General features: G+C 42.6%; 1 protein-coding gene across 1 annotated transcript in view; it reads right to left on the reverse strand.

The window, feature by feature from the left end:
• The window catches only part of ZMIZ1 (zinc finger MIZ-type containing 1), a 476,022-nt gene that overhangs the window by 389,093 nt on the left and 67,902 nt on the right, over positions 1-19,027 (reverse strand). Inside the window, exon 2 of the mRNA XM_063133162.1 lies at positions 5,358-5,476. The gene's annotated coding sequence lies outside the window, so the exon portion shown is untranslated. The remainder of the gene's footprint in view (positions 1-5,357; positions 5,477-19,027) is intronic.

Consider the following 19,027-nt stretch of genomic DNA (forward strand, 5'->3'; position numbering starts at 1 on the left):
GGGCTTTTAATTTTCATTTCCACTGTTGTATTTTCCCTAGTCATGGATTCAAAACAGGCAAAATTTATACAAAATGGATTGGATGCTAGAAGCAGGGACCCACAGATTACGGCGGGCTTTAGGAGCCAACAAAGATTGCTCAACACTGACTGTGTCTCCTACTCCCAAGGGGGACAGGAGGGGGTCCGGCTGGTGACATGATTCTGAGCACCTCTGAGGCCCAGCACAACTGCAAGAGTTAGCCCCTGTAACCCTCTCCAGCTCCAAGGTAAGGGTGAGGCAGAGATTCGTCCCTCTTGTACTGAGCCTCAGAGACACTCAGAAAGGAGAGAGATGTCTTGCTGCTTTCTGAGACTCAGTGTGACATCAGGGAGAGCCCCCATATGGAGAAAGAAGAGCAGTAATATGGACACTCAAGCCGATAAGCATATTTGTGGGACCTTGCCTCTAATATATGCCAGTATTATTACTCCCACATCACAGATGGGTCTGAGGAATAGCAGCCCTTGCCTAAGGCCATCTAGTAAGTTTGCACCAATGTAAGGTGTGAAACTTTCCCATCTCAGAGCTCACACTCTTAGTCAGTACGTTGTCTCAGCTCACCAGGCCCATTCTCTCCTCTACCAGTTAGCAGGCGTAAGACAGTGACACTCTTGACAGCCAAAAACTATAATAGCACATTCTGCTGTTTGTGCTGGGCTAGTTACTTCCACTAGTAGGACCACCACTCTTTTATGCCCTGAAGAATCATCATCAACAAATTGAGCTGTGGATCATTGTCAACAGAGTTGCCAGCAATTTCACCTAATGTGACATTTCAAGACAAATTTGGAGCATCTTGCTTGGATGAAACTTTTGAGGAATTCAAAGGAATCAACAACAACTACAAAAGTTAAGCAGACTAGTGAAAGCTTAGGGAAGGGTGTGTGGGGGTGAGGTTGTATATCCCTAATTTTAATGGAGGGCAGCACAGGAAAAGTAATTAGCACAGTCTTAATACTGGAAACCTCCCAAATACCTAGATTTACAGCAAGGGATTCAAGTTTGCCAAGGATCTTAGCGAAGCTTACTTAGTAGGTCTCATATGCAAAAAGGCTAATCTTATGATGATGCTTATAGAATTTCTATCATGCACAAATTCTGAATGAAGCACATGTTTACAAGTTCCGCTTTCTAGAGAATCACAATGACAATGCTACCTTCTCATACATAATGTGACCTCCAAACCACTGCTTCTGCTTCCTACCCCCCTACACACAAATGCATTCTTATTAGGGCTGTGCACGGACCCCCCGATCCGCTCTGCTCCCGATCGGCCTAGGGTCCAGTCCGCAGCGGCAGGGGGCAGCGCCAGGTAAGGCCACTCCCTCCTCCCCCTTACCTGCATCCGTCCCGGCCCGTTGCCAGCTTCACTAGAGCCCACGGCTCAACCAGGAACTGTAGGCCCCGCTTGCGGCCTACACTTCTGGGTTGAGCTGCAGGCTCTAGTGGAGCCCGCGACGGGCGCAGGTAAGACCCCCCTCCCCTTTACCTCCCCCTTGCCCCCTTACACATGTATTTGCCCCCCTTGCCCCCTTACCTGGCTCTGCCGCCATCGCCACACGGGTGGCGGCACGGCCAGGTAACCCCCTCCCTCCTCCCCCTTACCTGTGTCCGTTCGCGGTTCCGTGGCTGCTTCAACTGAGCCCGAGGGCGGCCTGGTCTTCCTGTTTGAGTCCTCGGGCTCAATTGAAGCAGCCGCGGGATCACGGACAGATGCAGGTAAGACCCCCCTCCCCCTTACCTGGCTCTGCTGCTGTCACCGCACGGGCGGCGGCGGCAGGGCCAGGTAAACCCCCTCCCTCCTTCCCCTTACCTGCGTCCATTCTGGCCTGTCATCAGCTTCACTAGAGCCTGCGGCTCAACCAGGAACTGTAGACCCCGCTTGCAGCCTACACTTCAGGGTTGAGCCGCGGGCTCTAGTGAAGCCTGCGATGGGCCGTGACAGACCAGGTAAGACCCCCCCTTGCCCCCTTACCTGGCTCTGCCGCCATTGCCGCACGGGCGGTGGCGGCAAAAGGACCAAGTAAACCCCCCTTACCTTTTTTGCGGAGCTCCGGATCGAGGCGAAGGATCCGCCTTCACCTCGATCTGCTCCGCAACGCTCCGCTGCTCTCCCGATCCTCTTCGCCTCCGCCTTAAGGGGAGGCGAAGCACCTCGATCCGCTTCTGCTTCTCCGGTCCGAGGAGAAGCGGAGCACAGCCCTAATTCTTATTGGTGAATGATCACTCAGAAGACAGCTGTATACTGTTGCAGTGAACTTAGAAATGGTCCATGCATGCTGAATTATGAATTCTAACTTCAACCTTATCTCAAAAGCTTTCTTTTAAAAAACAAAATCAAAACATTAAGTAAATATCCTGCCGAAATGCTGCTTGGGGCCTCCAAAGCTCTGCGCTTGATTTATATAAGAGAAGAGAAAAACACAAACAAAGCAGGCTTAGCACACTGAAAGATAAGTTATTACAGACACTGCTAGACATACCAGAGCGTCACACACTTGAAATACGTTAGTTAGAAGCAGTATTGCCTTTCATTTTGGAGATAGTGGAGATGTAAAGGAGGGTTAAGAAAAAAATAATTACTTTTCTTCAATTGTGTTTTTTTTAAAAAAGGATTCTAAATAAGCTGCCTTGTCAGAATAGCAAACAGGGCACCAGGGAGAGTCTAACCTGTGTAATTTTGCAGCAGCCCCAGGCTTGCAAGGATTCAAGACTAGCAGTGAACTTCACCGGTGATGCTAGATTTTTTGCAAGGGCTGCCAACCAGGTACACACACAGATAAGCCCAGACATGCAAACTTACTCATCTTGTTACCAAATTCTAGACACATCTTAAATCTGGATGAATTTGCTCCTTCAGATTAACACTCGTCCCTCTCCTCCCCCAAACCATTTTAGCTACGACCTGACTGAAGTAAAAAGGACTTTTAAGCAAGATTTTGGGGGCCAGTTACACAATCGGTGCTATTTTTATGAGGGTAAGAAAGGGAGACGCATCCTTTCCTTCTAAGACGAGAGATTAGTGTCCTGTGTGTTTCACATACATTCCTGCATAAGGAGGTAAGAGTCAAAGCAGGAGAAAGGCAATTAGATGGCAGGAACTTCAGGGAAATCCAGCTGGCTCCTTAAGAAACCATCTAATTGGCCAGCTAGTTCCCAATGGCTTCTCCTGAATTTTAGGCTGAAGGGACACTCTCCCATAGAAGGGCTTGCTGTCTAAGATCTGCTGCTCCTTTCTAGGACACACCTGATCAACCAGAAGAATCTTTCTTTTCCCCCCTTGTCTTTCTTCGCCCCTTGTCTCTCTTCATTGTAAGCTTGGAAGGAGACTTCTGCATGCTCCCCTGCTCCCCTATAACTTGAAAACCCATCAACTTGTGTTGGAGAATTAATATTTATTCTATACTGTAATTTTAAAACATCATTATCCCATCAAAAGTGTGCTAACACAAATTATTTTTAAAAAAATCCCTTCATACTGTTAGCTTCACCCTACCCGGTGCCTGTTTACACCTCCCTGTGCCTGTTTGCATTCTCTTTCCCTCCTTATTGTTTACTACAACTTTATTAGATTGTAAGCCTATGCAGCAGGGTCTTGCTATTTACTGTGTGGTCTGTGCAGCACCATGTACATCGATGGTGCTATATAAATAAATAATAATAATAATAATAATGATATCGCACACAGTTAAAATGAAAATGCATCTTACAGAGAGTTATGGGCATGGTTTTCAGAAGGACCCCTGTGGAAGACTGAGTGCAAAAGCAGGGGTTCTCCTTGAGCTTCCCACCTGGTTGTCTTGAGAACAAGTTCTCTCTCAAAAAAAGATACCTGTCCAATGTACTCGGGCATGAAATGCGCATCTCCCCTATTAAATGGGAAATCTGAAACATTCTCCACTTAGCCACTTTACACACATATTTGCATCAGCCATTTGTGTCCTAGCTGTCGGATCCAAGAAATAAAACCAGCTTTTGTAAAGCTTCCTTGTCTGCTCACCTGGTCCCAGTCCTCACTTGCCAAGTTGCCAGAAGCGACTAAAATCATTAATAGTATAGGTTCTAGAGCAGAATGAGTGTTTGGCATAGACCCAACATACTAGATTTTAAAAAGATGGACTAACTGGGGAAACCTTTGGCTAAGCCATTACCTATGAGTCTTGGTTCCCCATCTGCAATGTTTATTCATTTCTTTGTTTAGATTTATATCCCACAATATCCCATTTTTCAAGCTCGCCTAGGATTTTGCATCACCACCGCATTGTCGGTCAATGTTAAGCAGCAGCAACCATTGTCAAGGTACCAGGCAGTGATGGCACACATTAATTGACCAACAGGGGGCAGCACTGGAGATGATTATAGAAAGTAGTGGGTTTTTTAAAAAAATTATTGATTGATTAATTGTATTTATTTAAAATACTTCTACTCTGCCTCTTCTACTACGTTCGAAGGGGCTTAAAATGTTTTTAAAAACCACACACAGTAAAATCAAATACTTAAAAAGAGCTACCACACCAAAAGAGAGAATAACAGCAACAAACCCAAATCACATTTTCTCACCAGGTTCAAATTCCAACTCTTGCCTAAAGAGAAGTTACTTGCAACTATTTTCTGAACAACAGCAAGGGGGTATTTTGGATTTTTCAATTTCCGATTTCTCAGCACAGAAATGTCGCAGAAGGCAGGTTTACAAACCAAACTGCATCATTTAATGCTCTATGGTTAACATGATTGATTTCATAACACATTTTGTACAGATTTTTCATGGTTGCCCAAAATAAATTTCAATTGGCTGCCAATTTTGTAGGCTTCTAAAAAGATTTGGGATGAATGATAGGCCTAATATCAGCTTGCCTTCAAATTTTAATCAAAATTTGTTAAGCAGTGTGACTTTAAGAGCATATTTATACTGGTAAGGCATTGGCATCAGTCATCTTGACTATCTCTGTTAGTTTTAGGGTCAAAGCTGAAAAGTGAATTGCTTAGGTATAGACAGATTTGGATTCAGCAGTTCAGAAACATTGTTTTAAAACACTCACACGAAACAATTCCCCTCAAAGAGCCTCAAACAAATTTGGAATACCTTCCTGGATATAGAAGATTGAGTAGCAAGGTAAGTGCAAGCAGAAAGAAAAACAGAAGTTCTTCTTAATACATAAAAAATAATCTTAAGGGAGAGAAGGCAATCAAGGTGAGCTAAGAAGTGATGTAAGAACAGAAATTTCCACACAAACTAATTCAGACTTCATCCATCTTTCCCACCTGCCCCGTGAGGAAACCTAACAGGCAGAACATCTAAACGGGCAAATAATTACCTTTTAACTCTCTGAAGAGGCCACCGTCAATTAGTTTACAGGAGCTCTTAACAAACACAGAGAAACAGAAGGAGGGAGCTGGGAGTGCCGTCTGCACCCAACACTGCACAAGGACTTTCCTACCAGAAAGAAAACCAGAGAGAGAAAGTAGTTAACCATTACTTTTCAGATTTTTGATTGAGGGTATGGTAATCTCTAAACTTTGAAAGAACGACATCAATCTTCAAGGGATATTATCACATTGTAACATTGGTAAGACGCACTTCAATATAGCATCTCTCTTAAAGATCAAAATATTGAAAATGTAGTCATAGAATCATAGAATAGCAGAGTTGGAAGAGGCCTACAAGGCCATCGAGTTCAACCCTCTGCTCAATGCAGGAATCCATCCTAAAGCATCCCTGACAGATGGTTGTCCAGCTGCCTCTTGAAGGCCTCTAGTGTGGGAGAGCCCACAACTTCCCTAGGTAACTGGGTCCATTGTCATACTGCTCTAACAGTCAGGAAGTTTTTCCTGATGTCCAGCTGGAATCTGGCTTCCTTTAACTTCAGCCCGTTATTCCATGTCATGCACTCTGGGAGGATCGAGAAGAGATCCTGGCCCTCCTCTGTGTGACAACCTTTGAAGTATTTGAAGAGTGCTATCATGTCTCCCCTCAATCTTCTCTTCTCCAGGCTAAACATGCCCAGTTCTTTCAGTCTCTCTTCATAGGGCTTTGTTTCCAGACCCCTGATCATCCTGGTTGCCCTCCTCTGAACACGCTCCAGCTTGTCTGCGTCCTTTGTGGAGCCCAGAACTGGACGCAATACTCTAGATGAGGACTAACCAGGGCCGAATAGAGAGGAACCAGTACCTCACGTGATTTGGAAGCTATACTTCTATTAATGCAGCCCAAAATAGCATTTGCCTTTCTTGCAAATCAGTGTGTATGTTGCAAGACCAAATTTCGTCTTACTACTTGTACTTGTGGAAGTACCTTAACAAATATCACCCTTCTTGCCTGCCAGTTAGTGAGTGAGGCAAGCCAACGTGTCTTTGTTACAGAAATGGTAATCTGACATACCCTTTTTAATATGCAAAGTGCTTTATGACCATAATTTAATCATCCCTTCTATGGTGTTGGGAGGTGTCTGTCGTTAGTAGTCACTTTTTACAGTTGGGGAACTGAAGACGAATACTGGTGGTCTTTCCCCAAGGGCCACCCAGTGAGATCCTCACCAATATCACACAGCTCCAAATCCAGCACCCTGAGCCAAAGTGGCAACTGACTGACAAAACTCCTCTTTCCAAACCTGGCCTGTGTTAAAATAATAAAAATGTAAGGAAACAAGAAGGAAAGAGTCTGTAATCAGCGCTATAAATCAAATATATCCCTCTCAATTTAATTATTATAGCACTAAGATGCTTTAGGCGGTATTATGATGAAAAGTCTCCCCTGACCTTAAAAAAAAATAATTACACAGAGACCTAGGTGGCAGAGCCAGTTAATAATTGCTCACTAGTTAAATCTGAAGTGCCTAAACATTTGCAACATGTAGCTTCCCATCTATCAGGGAATTAAAAAAATGGAGGAGGTATAATACTAAGCACCCATATAGCACATTTCAAGCATCCACATATATTATTCCAGCTCCAGGTTTCACGTGGGGACCCTTGGGCAGGAAACCTTCAGTGTGTCCCTTTCTCTCATTGGGCCTACCTCCTCACTTGCCCTCTTCCTTTGGGCCCACTCTACTCAACTACCCAATGGGAGAGCACAACGCAAATGCTGCTCTCTCCCCTCACTCTTGTCACCGCTGCCACGCTTGAAGAGGGGAGGCGAACAGGCAGAGGAGCCAGGCCAGGAGGCTCTGGGGGTCGGCAGTGGACCGGAGCAGGTGCCCAAAGATGCTAACCCCTGACGCTGCCCCTGCATACAACACACTCTATAAAACAGGTCTGCATTATTAGCTCCATATTGCAGACGTGGGCCAGCTGAAAGAATAGTGGCTAGCCTAAGGCCACCTAGGGAGCTCCCAGCTGAGGTGCATTTTGAACTGAGGACTTCCCAGCTCACATCGTAAGGCAACAATCCCATGTACACTAACAGGAATACAATTCCATCTTCCCTCCTGAACTCCTTTTCCTTGTGTGTCATGTCTTTATTAGACTGTAAGCCTGAGGGCAGGGACTGTCTTTTTTGCTAACTTATTGTAAGCTGCTCCGAGAGCCTTTTTTGGCTGAGGAGCGGGGTATAAGTATGATAAATAATAATAATAATAATAATAATAATAATAATAATAATAATTCATTCCAAGTAAACTTACATAGGAAAGCACTGCTAGGCTGCAGTCCCTTGCACATTTCCTTGGGAGTGAGCACATTGAACAGAATGGAAACGTATAATGATTGTACGGTAATTTCATTCTGCTCCACCAGTACTAACTTGCGACATATCTACACTACAGATATACCACTTTAACATTTCCCTCCAAAGAATCCTGGGACGTGTAGATTGGTGTGAGTGCTGATAATTCGGTTAACGTCTGTAGTATAGTGTCTTAGCAAAATATTTACACTTTTCTATCTGGGCCAGAATAAAGATGTTTTCATTCAAAGATATTCACGATTGAGTTTCAAGCAACAACCGGCTATTCAAAGCTGAAGGCCGCATCCCTTATGCACATTGTTATATATACTCATTTATTTCATTTATATCCCGCCTTTTTTCCTCCAAGGAACCCAAGACGGTATACATAATCCTCCTCCTCTTCATTTCTATCCTCACAATATCAACCCTGTGAGGTAGGTTGGGCTGAGAGGCTGTGACTGGCCCAAAGTCACCCAGTGAGCTTCCATGGCTGAGTGGGGACTAGAACCCAGATCTCCCAACTTCCAGTCTAACACTCTAGCCACTACACCTCTCTAGCCTTACAAAGTCTCAGAGTGCCAATCCTTTTGTAGCCAAAACAGCATCACCCACTGACAAGAGGGAGCTATCAGCAAACTTGCAGAAGGAGGAAAAATATTTAGAAAAATTAATCAAAAAAAATCCTCCAAACAAACCCTAAAAGGGCCCAATGAGGACTGAGTATATTCAGTGGGTGTGGAAAACTGGAGAGGGCAGACAAAATGGACTGGCTGGAATCTTGAACAGGGAGCAGCAGTCCACACTGCAATATTTTGTTGCAGGTTTCTCTTGTTTATGTCCTATAAACCAACACATTTTTCGTTAGCTTGCAAGTCTATAGAACTTCAACTTGGCTTGACATGGACCTATGCACAGAGACACCCAGTATACCACATGTAAGCAAACAGAATTAGAGAACAGCGCGTTCAGCATGACAAGAGAACCCAAACGTTCAATCTAATCAAATTTAAGTGATAATTGAAGAGAGGACAGCTGTGTTCACAATCCTCCTACAAAGATCTGCAACTGTAAATTTTTCTAATGGGTTTAGTCCAATCATTTTCCTAAGCCATACCATTAGCAAAAACGAGCCTGCAGCCAAACCAGCATGAGGCAGGATTTCATTAGCGCTCACGCTGAGCGGGGTAATTTCTGGTCAGTGCTTGGACCCAGAGAACCAAAATTAAATCAGGTGCTTTTGAATGTGGGTTTGGCAGCACTGAAGATTTACTTATTCAGATTTATAGCCTACTATATCTCCGGTAGGCTCTCAACAGCTTATAATATTTTAGTTTCTATATTTTAGTAAGAATATATATAAAACATATGCATATTCCTTTAAAACCAACCCTTACACCTACATTTTACCACTAAAAGGTAAAGGTCTACCCAGTCGAATTTTAAGATGTCTGGCTGTTATTCTAATAATGTATTTGTTTTATGTGTTTTTATTAAGTTTTATGTATTTTATAGTATTTTTGTATTTGATGTTGTTCCTGCCTCGATCCAGAGGGAGAGGTGGGTAAGAAATAAATTATTATTATTATCATCATCATCATCATCATCATCATTAAAAGCTCACCCCAAATAAAAGCACACATCTGAATTTTACATACACACACACGACTTGCGGTTGTGCACCTTTGTGGGTATTGTTGCTGAAAATCCAAGTTCCCAAATTTCATGCTAATCAGCAAAGTGGATGTCCCCTGCACGAAAAAGCTTGACGTGAAAACAGATTGGGGAGAGGTGTGCAAGAATATGACCCTGTTCAGATGGCACGTTAAGCCACGGTGGGTAAGCTAAACATTATGACTTAGCATGTCATGTGAACTGTGACTTAGCCTGTCGTATGAACCATTCATAACCATGGTGGCTACATAAGCACAGTTTAAACACGCTCACTAACCATTTGCTGTAAAAGGGTTAGCGGCCTAACCATGGCTTAGCATGTTGTCTGAACATGCCCTATATTTGAGTGATTCAGGAGGAAGATACTTGGTGGTCTGCAGTAAAATTGTTGTCTAAAACAGTGGCTCCCAATTGGGGGTCCGTTGGCCCCAGGGGGTCCGCGTAACCCACCCAAGGGGTCCGTGGCACCATTCACATATTCACCATTAATTTCTGGAGTCCACTGATGATGAATTCCTACCAGAAGTAGAATATAACATCACTGAGCACCTGCATGATTTAGCAACTAGTTTCAGAGATTACTTCCCTGCACCTAATCCTGAAAACTCACGGAGAAGGAATCCTTTTGAATGTGGTGATGTAACAACTCTATCTGCGGAAGAGCAAGTTGCACTTGTTGACGTGACTTGTGATGGTTCATTGAAACCATTTTTCAAAGAATATAGACTGGAACAATTCTGGGTGAAGGTTTCTCCTGATTATAAGAAGTGAGGTGAAAAAGCTTGGAAACATCTAGTTCCCTTTTGTTCCACATATCTTTGTGAACAAACATTTTTGACATTTTGTTATATGAAGAACAAGCATAGAAATTGGCTCGATGTTGATCCAGATTTAAGATTAAAAGTAGGAAATATTGAACCGGATGTGGAAGGGATTGTTCGGGACAAAAAGAGGCATGATTTCGCCCAACACATTTAGGTTTAGTAGCTGCTAGACAAGTCATAATTTGTTCAATTGTAAACTAGACGTTAGTAAAGTTAAAATTGTCTTTATATTCCTATCTAAATCATTGTCATTTTTGTGTGATAATATCACAAATTTTATGGTCTGTTTTTTTAGTATATCTAAAATCCTTTTAGGGGCTACCCCTTATTTTCTCCAAAAAAGTGCTTCGCACAGGTAACTACCATAGAGGTAACTTTTTTTTTTCAAAAGTTAGGGGGTCCATGGCTTGGCATTTGAAAAACAAGGGGTCCGCAGTACTTAGCTAATTGGGAACCACTGGTCTAAAAGAAGCTCAGTTTGGATGAAACAACAAAAAATGGAGAAATTGGCCTCAGGAAACAAGAAGACAAAGAATGAGCTGGAATGCTGGTAAAGGAAGTTGTAGTTTGTCTGACAAGGTATACAAATTGGACAAAGTGCAGCTACTGCTTACAAGGTCAGTGAACTTTGTAAGAAAAAGGAGGGTTAGAGACTGAACCACTTTTTGCGACTGCAGGAGGAAGGTAGATCTCCAGATGTTTTAGACTTCAACTTCCAGAAGCCCCTGACAGCATGGCCAATGGCCAGGAATGCTGGGAGCTGAAGTCCCAAACATCTGAAGGACTACTTTCTGCCCATCCCTGCAGTAAAGTGATTCAAGATAGGTGAGTCCATAGGGAACAACAACAGCAGCAGCAGCAGCAACAACATACAGAAAAAAGGACAGCGTGCAAAATCATAAGAGGAATTAAGATGATGCCATTCTACATTTAATGTAGAAATAAGTCACCAGCAACTAGAAAGCCATAGATAAAAGGTTGGTTCCAGGCTTCACAGTAGTGCTCACATTGAAGAAAACAAATAGTTAGCAAAGTGAAAGATAACAGAATAGATGTAAAAGGAATTGCATTTTTTTTTAAAAAAAAAAGTAGAAACAAGTGGCAACATATGAAAAAAAGTCAATTTCTACATATAAAACAAAGTCAAGGGGTGTGTGTGTGTGTGTGAAATTCATTAATGTTTTTTAAAATAGACTGAAGATATATTTGAAAGTGTACGAGAGAGAAAAAATGTCAGTAACAATACAGACGGTTTTACAGAGTAGAGTGAAGGTAAGCAGAAGGACGTACTGTATAAATCTGCCATTAGGAAGAGATGGAGAAATCTATAAAGTTGTTCTCAAAACCAAAATAAAGTGGGAACGTAGAGACAGTGATAAGGGGAAAAAATATCAAAGTTCAATTCAAGTTAAGACACCAGACATTAATAATAGCAGTCCAAAGCAGAGTGACATAAAAGGTGTATACAAAACAATAAAACTGGAGGAGGGGGTGGAATGTTTCTAAAATAGGAAGGCGACATTGAAACTGTGTTCTGTCGACAGCAATGACAGATAAGCATATAGAAACATTGTACAACGGTAGTAAGAAAGAGGATAGCTGCAGGAATTAAAGGGGCTTGAATCAAGAAAGGTGGGAACTGCCAAAAGCAAAAAGAAGAGTGGTTGTCCAAGGTGTGCGTGTGTACACCTATGAATTAACGGTGTAATAGTGAAAGCATCGCAAAATAATCCGGATGTATTAGGGAAAATAAAAACAATAAAGAAGAAAATCTGAACACGTGTGTTCATCAAGGGAAGAAGTGTCGAATATAGCACTGTGACTGAGACGTTGACTGAGAATATAACTGGAGTGCACAATCTGTCTTTATGTGTCAGCAAACAAACCAACAAACCCAGAGTTCTCAGAGTGCCACCCATATCATCCATTTTGATACAGACAATTTGATATATGTGTCAATATTACTCAGCCAAGCATTTCAGCTCTGAGACAGTGTTGATATTTACATCTGTCCCTGTTCTGACACAATTGAAAGGTCACTGTCCCCTTAGTACAGTATCCAAGTTGTTGGTGTGTGTGTGTTTTTGTTTTTGTTAATCTTTCAACAGGCAAGCATTCACTTTCACAGATATTTGCCAGTATAACAGTGCACTTTCTTTGTATCGATGAGCCAAGTTTATTAAAATTCTATATGGACATGGGGTGTATTGGTTTTTTAATACACAATATAACAAATCTATATCCTGATGATCAGCTTTTGCCAATATATGGCCCATTATATTGTATAGCCCATTATATATGTTAGATACATCTGAAGCAACTAAAAATAAAGTGAGGAAGGTTGCAATCCTATGCATGCTTAGACAGAAAAAAGTCCTACAACTCCCATCATTCCCTTCAGCCAGCATCTTTTATGTCTGCAACTTCCATCTGTAACAAAGCCTGGTATTTTGTGGAACAGTCTTTGTGTGTTAATGTTGCTTTGCTGTCTACTCCTGCTGTTTAGCACGACTTTCAGAATATTTGATATTTTAGAGGTCTCAGTTTCTTGAGTTGCAATTATGGAACATTTTCTTCAAACCCTGACCATCATGAAAGGTGGGAAAATGTAGAAGTACTTCAAAACTCAGACACATATTACAAGTTTTCTATTTCAAAGCAAACGACGGTTTTGAATTTTCCACAAAATGACCAAAATCCAAAGTTTCTAATAGAGCAGGCAAAGGATAAAGTTTGCTTTAATATTGTGATTCAGTGAAAGCCACAGTCCCTTCCTACAGGCATCCTTTTAGAAGTAGCAGTTATGTTTCCCACACAACTGTATTTCCTGCCACCATCAGCCCATAATGACTGCCAGCTGTTTCTCCACACAGCTGGTGGACAAACGTCTGACCACAGAGCACTCCAAGCATAAACCAGTTTTGTAATGGAGTACGGTCACAGGTTGTCAGCAAAATACACTTCCTCATACCATCATGACCTCCTTGGCACAGCCAGAAGTATTTTCGTGGAGAAAATAAGAACTTTACAGCAAGATACTACCTCTTCAACCTACTTAAGGAGAATGCCTCACACCTTACTTCAGCTGAGAGTATAGACCCTGCGGGCATCCCTCACTTGCCATCCTCAAGGCTAGAGCTGCCACAGAATTTCATCTAAAGCAAAAAAAAAAAAATCAACATGGTGGTAGGAGAATGGCAATTTCCTGCTTGGCCAAAACACCTGAGGAATTTTGAGAAAAGCAAGAGGAGTGTTGATGTGGCTAGCAAAAAATATTATGGGTGGTTCTTCAAATTTCAGTTTAGGAAGACAATAACACAGGTTTGTTGTCAACATGCTTGTGTGCACTGCTTGTCTGTCAATCATACTGGGCATCCAGTTGGGAATTCAGGGCTGTTGAAGAACTCTCTATGCAGTGGGCCAAGCTAATAAGCCATGGTATTAGAGCTGCCATTTATTTATTTATTACATTTTTAAACTGCACAATAGCCAAGGCTCTCCGGGCAGTGCACAATTGAAACGATAGATACGATAAGTATACAATAAACTTAAATTGTTAAAAGCTTAAGAGTGCAATATAAAATCAAATAAATTATAGTCCAGGGAAAGCCTGTGTGAAGAGGTAAGTTTAAGGAGGTGTTTAAAGCATATTACATGTTCTGCCTCCCGAACCGCACGAAGGAGGGTTTTCCAGAGGATGGGTGCTACTACAGAGAAGGGGCCGAGGTTCTTCATGGCAACATTTTGTTTGTTTCAGAATGGCCAGCAGGGCCTCCTCTGAAGATCCTCACTGTCGTCTGGGTGTATATAAGGGAAGGCAGTCTGCTAGGTATGCTGGTCCCAAGTTGTTTAGGGCTTTATAGGATAACAACATAACCTTGTATATGTCTCGGTAGTTAACAGGCAGCCAGTTAGCTATCTACAGTTTCTGCCTACAGTTTAATTTTGAGTCAAATTTAGAGATTCCTGCCTGTTCAGAAGAAACATCCAAGGAAATTTGAGCAGCCCAGATATTATAATTTTAATTTTCTCCCAGATTTAGAAATGTTTTTGAGGGGGGATTCCACACTTAATCAATACTGATGTTGGAATACATTTCCCGTATCAAACAGACATAGAAGAAGGATTCACTATGCTAAAGCCTTCAGTGAGGAGCGTTCTGGTAAATGCCATAGACCTCTGCATATACACAGTAATGAGGGGATAAAGAGGACCATTTACCAAGTGACAATTTACCACAACGTTTACCTACGACATGGTAAGTCAGTCATGTGTACCATCCTGCAGAGTAGTGTGAAGACCAATGCCCCTGCCCTGACCCTCAATATTTAGTGTTTGCACTGACACAGTGGTAAAGTTGACTATTTAGTAAATGGTTGCTTGGATTTCCTTGTCAAAGTTATTGGTCTTAGTTTTCCTCTCACCCACTCTCAATCTGAGGGAATTTATTATTATTTTACTGGCAGATGCTCTGGACACGAGATGCTCATGATGATCTTCCAGCATTGCTTTTGAGTCCTTTCAGCATGAATTTTGAACTGGACATCTGCTTACTTTCCAAAACAAAGTCCTCCTTTATATGTATTTTGCTCACTGTGGTTGCCATTGTCTCTGTGGTCACTCCCAAGTTGGCCCAGATATGTGAAAAGGCTTCCATCCATGTGATTCAGCTTCCTGGCATGTTAACAAACCATGCAAACCACGGAAGCTGAAGTAGAGAGACAGATCTTTAAATCTACCTGACCCAAAGTGGATGCAACCCTAGAGGAAGTGGTATCTATACCAGGCAAGGTACATATATAAATGGGGGCAGGGCAGGGCACAAGAGCAATTCTGTTTCAAAACACAACAAATATTGGAAACTGGCAACAAATTTAACAAAACAATGTGCTCCTGCAAAACCTAAGGTTCCGTGAGAATACACGGTAGAGTAGAATTGTCAGGCAAACAGATGCCATCCATGGAGTCATCTTCTCCTGGGGATCCCTGTTGTCAAGCTCAAACACTTTCCATCATAGACAGAAATGACAGCCAACACAGACCTTTGTTTAGCAATGCAACTACTTTTTTTGCCAATGCAAAAAAGCAATTATCTTGCTAGGTCACAGAACTGGAGACATTATTTTTGGTTAAAATAGTTCCATTAGTTGGTTCATACTTAGAGCTCCATCACATGAGCGATTTAGCGCACTCTTGCTATGCCTGGTGTGCGGATTTGCAGCACAGTACTCACATGACGCCATGCTTATCCTGCGGACACCTCGCCTTTTCCCCAGCTTTTTCCGTCTTTTCCGAGAACGCCTAAAGTCTGGATTATTTTCCCTAAACACGTTTTCCTTTGTTGGAGGCGTGTGCTGTGACGGGAGCCTTGGTGTTGGCTTTGAATGGATTGCATCAGGTCCTGGCAGGGAAAAGCGATCTCTCCCAGCAGCCAGCTCCAAGCCTCAATATAAAACCCAAACCTTGCATCCCAGGGGGGTATCCGCACGTCGCTCCCAGAGCGCTTCTATGCGACCCCAGAGCACCCCGAAAAAGATAGTCTGACTTCCCTGTAAAAGAAACGAGGAAGAGCCGTCCATGCCGCCGCCGCCGCCGAGGAGAGCTCTCCACCGGAGAGGAGAGCTCGGCAAAAGAAGGCGGGGTGAAGAACGGAAGAAGCTCTCTAACCCGCCTTCTTTTGCCGAGCTCTCCTCTCCGGCGGAGAGCTCTCCTCGTCATCGTCGTCGGCAGCGGCGGCGGCATGGACGGCTCTTCCTCGTTTCTTTTACAGGGAAGTCAGACTATCGTTTTCGGGGTGTTCTGGGGTTGCATAGAAGCGCTCTGGGAGCGACGTGCGGATCCCCCCCTGGCTTGAAAGTGCTTTTTTAAAAAATTGTACAATGCCCAAATCTCTGCAGAGACAGGATTGTACTCCCTCGATGCTCCCAAAGAGCCAGACTAAAGGGTCGTTCCATTTTTGCCAGGCAGAAAGGTGGTCTGGTTGAAGTACTCATCTGACAGGACCTGTCTTGTTAAAGGGGGAGAAAGGAGCAACCAATGAACTAGAGAGGGAAAGAGAAGGGGCGGGGTGGAGTGGAAGAGCAAGCAAGCGAAAGAGCATTGGAGGTAAAAAAAACAGAGACAAAGCAGGGGGGGAATTACGTGTGAAGGAGCCCTTAGTATTAACTGGGAGGAGGGCTGGTCCCTCAAGTTCCTCCCAAAGAGCATTTTAATCATTAAATCCCTGAGCCTGTTTAAATCCAGGCCAGGTTTTTTGTTTTTTGTTTGTTTTTGAAAAAGTGTGGGCACCATTTTTTAAAAACACACAGTAAGTGGATTAAATTATTGATAGCCATTAAACGGGGGTGGGGTGGGGGAGAATTAAACTAGCTCTCAGCTTTTATCAATCATTAATGCAGTTTCCACTGGAGCATCTCGCTGGGTAGATATCGCATAGCGCAGTGTACAGAACACAAACCCAGGGGGGCATGAATTTATTTCAGGCAGGAAGAGAAAGAAAAATTCTGTGGAGTCAAGATGCAAAAAGCCAAAAGCACATTCATGGGTACCTTGAATACATGCCTAGCTAGAGTTGAGTACTCTACTGTACTAAAAGCCATTTCACATACTATGTGATAACAAACTCAGGTTTGTCACCACATGTGCACTTTACAGGGTACTGCAGTAAATCTTGGCTGTCTGAGGAGTGTTCCTACATGATTCGTATGCTTCCAAACACAAGTTTGTCATATTTGAAAACAGGCATTGTAAAAAACACAAGGCTACTATCAAACATTTGCCCCCCTTCATAATGTTTATAGTACAACCTCCCAAATATAAGCTCCTGAGTGTCCCAACATCATTATGCCATGTTCTTCTCCAACCCCGTTAGAAATAGCCAATGATACGGAATGGATCAGGGAAATGCAGCAGTAAATATTTATCTGCAATAGTTTTTCAAAAGTATTCTAAATTCACTCTTCATTAACGTATTTAAATCTACAAAGGCAAACTATTTCTACCCCTCGTTCTCACATAATTGCCTCCTTCCCAAGATGATCCCATAGCTACAGGCCTATTGAAAACTACTCTTTCAGAGAGGAAGTAGATGCATAATGGTAGATAAAGAGCACTGAAATCTTTTGAAGTGTTGCCCCCATTGGATACGGTGCTAGAAACAAAAGCCAAAATAATAATAATAATAATGTAAAGATAACCTGTGAAGAGTTGCATCAAATAATGGCACCAGAACTACTTGGACAAATGTAGCATCATAGAAATTATTTCTTGTGGGATTATTTGTTTACAACTATGGCACAAATGCAGGATTGAATCTTGTTTCATGAAGAATACATGAATAAAAAAAACAATGAAACAGGAAAGCCAGTGTACTAGAAAATAAAATACAGTAGTAATATATATATATGCTCATCATTGCATCAGAGATTCCATACCCTTTATGAGTTATAATCCACTTTAAAACACTAGTTAAAACTTAACTCCTGCAGTAATACTTACTTTGAACATTAACAGGTAATAGACTTTAGCTTCTGTACTTGCAGAGGTAGCAGTGTCAATACCACTGAAAGTATTTAGCTTTTACTCATGAGAAAATGGAAAAGTGCAAAGAAGCAGAGAGAGAGAGAGAGAGAGAGAGAGACCTAATGTCAATAGTGCTCAGCCAAATCCACAGACTGATTTGCAGCATTTAAGACATAAAAGCAGTCCCACTGGACCAGACCAAAGGTTGTGTCCAATGTTAGTCTAACGACTCCCATTCATTTCAATGGGTCCACTCTAAACATAACTAATGTCATAGACAGGTTTTAAATCCAGGTTTCCCAAAGACCAAGAGCAGAATTCAAGTCACTTCACCATCATGTAACTGTACAACCCCAGATAGCCTCTCACTGCTTCTGCATTTTAATCAGTTTCATGATTCTGGATCACTTTACTGGGTCAAGTGCTATAAGCTATAAAATATAATGCTTTCTCTATATTTCCCCTGATGTATGATGGATTGTGTTCTAAACTCACCAATCACCTCTCTGAATGCACACCTGTCTTACAGCAGGCTTGCCAAAACAGCAGTGCCATGAAGACTGGGCCTGGACAAACACTGTTGGCTATTGTTTCTCAGCCAGAGAACAGCTGCACTTTGGACCTTTCATCGAACCCGACTCTGCAATTTCATAATGGGTTTTTTTCCTGCTACAGCCTGGTAGCTGGGAAGTGTGAAAATAAAAAAGACACAAAACCAATGTTATCATTCCAGGTTTTAACTTGGTGTACCTACATAGTTTTACCTTTAGTTAGTTGCAAGCCTGGCTGTAAGATAATGAAAAACTGCCATGCTAGATCAGGCTAGGGTCCATAAAAGCTGACATTCTGTGGTTCCCAGATGCCAGGCATGATGGCGATTGTGATCCCTTGTTTGTTCAACTTCAATTTAGAGGTATACCGTCCTAGCACATTGAGGTTCCATTCACCTGTCTTGATTACTAGCCATTATAGCACAATCCCAACACCCTAACAAGCACACTTGTACGGCTGCAAGGGTGTATCCAGAAAACATCTCTTGATGAGGCCCAAGAAATTCTGCTGGGGCAGACTGGTTTTGGACAATGTGCAAGCATGTGTACGCACCTGACACCTACAGATCCAAGACCCGACAGCCTTGAATCAGGCCCGTCTTCCCCAACTGGGCCACTCCATCTATGTCATAGTACAACTATGTCATAGTACAACTCCCATCATGTGGAGGGGAGGCTAGTCTAAGCAATCAGGACAGAGTCGGATGATACAAAGCTTTCACTGTAGAGTGAATGTGCAGTGTCCAACACAT

Source organism: Elgaria multicarinata, chromosome 8 (assembly GCF_023053635.1).
Source record: "Elgaria multicarinata webbii isolate HBS135686 ecotype San Diego chromosome 8, rElgMul1.1.pri, whole genome shotgun sequence".
NCBI classification, from domain to species: domain Eukaryota; kingdom Metazoa; phylum Chordata; class Lepidosauria; order Squamata; family Anguidae; genus Elgaria; species Elgaria multicarinata.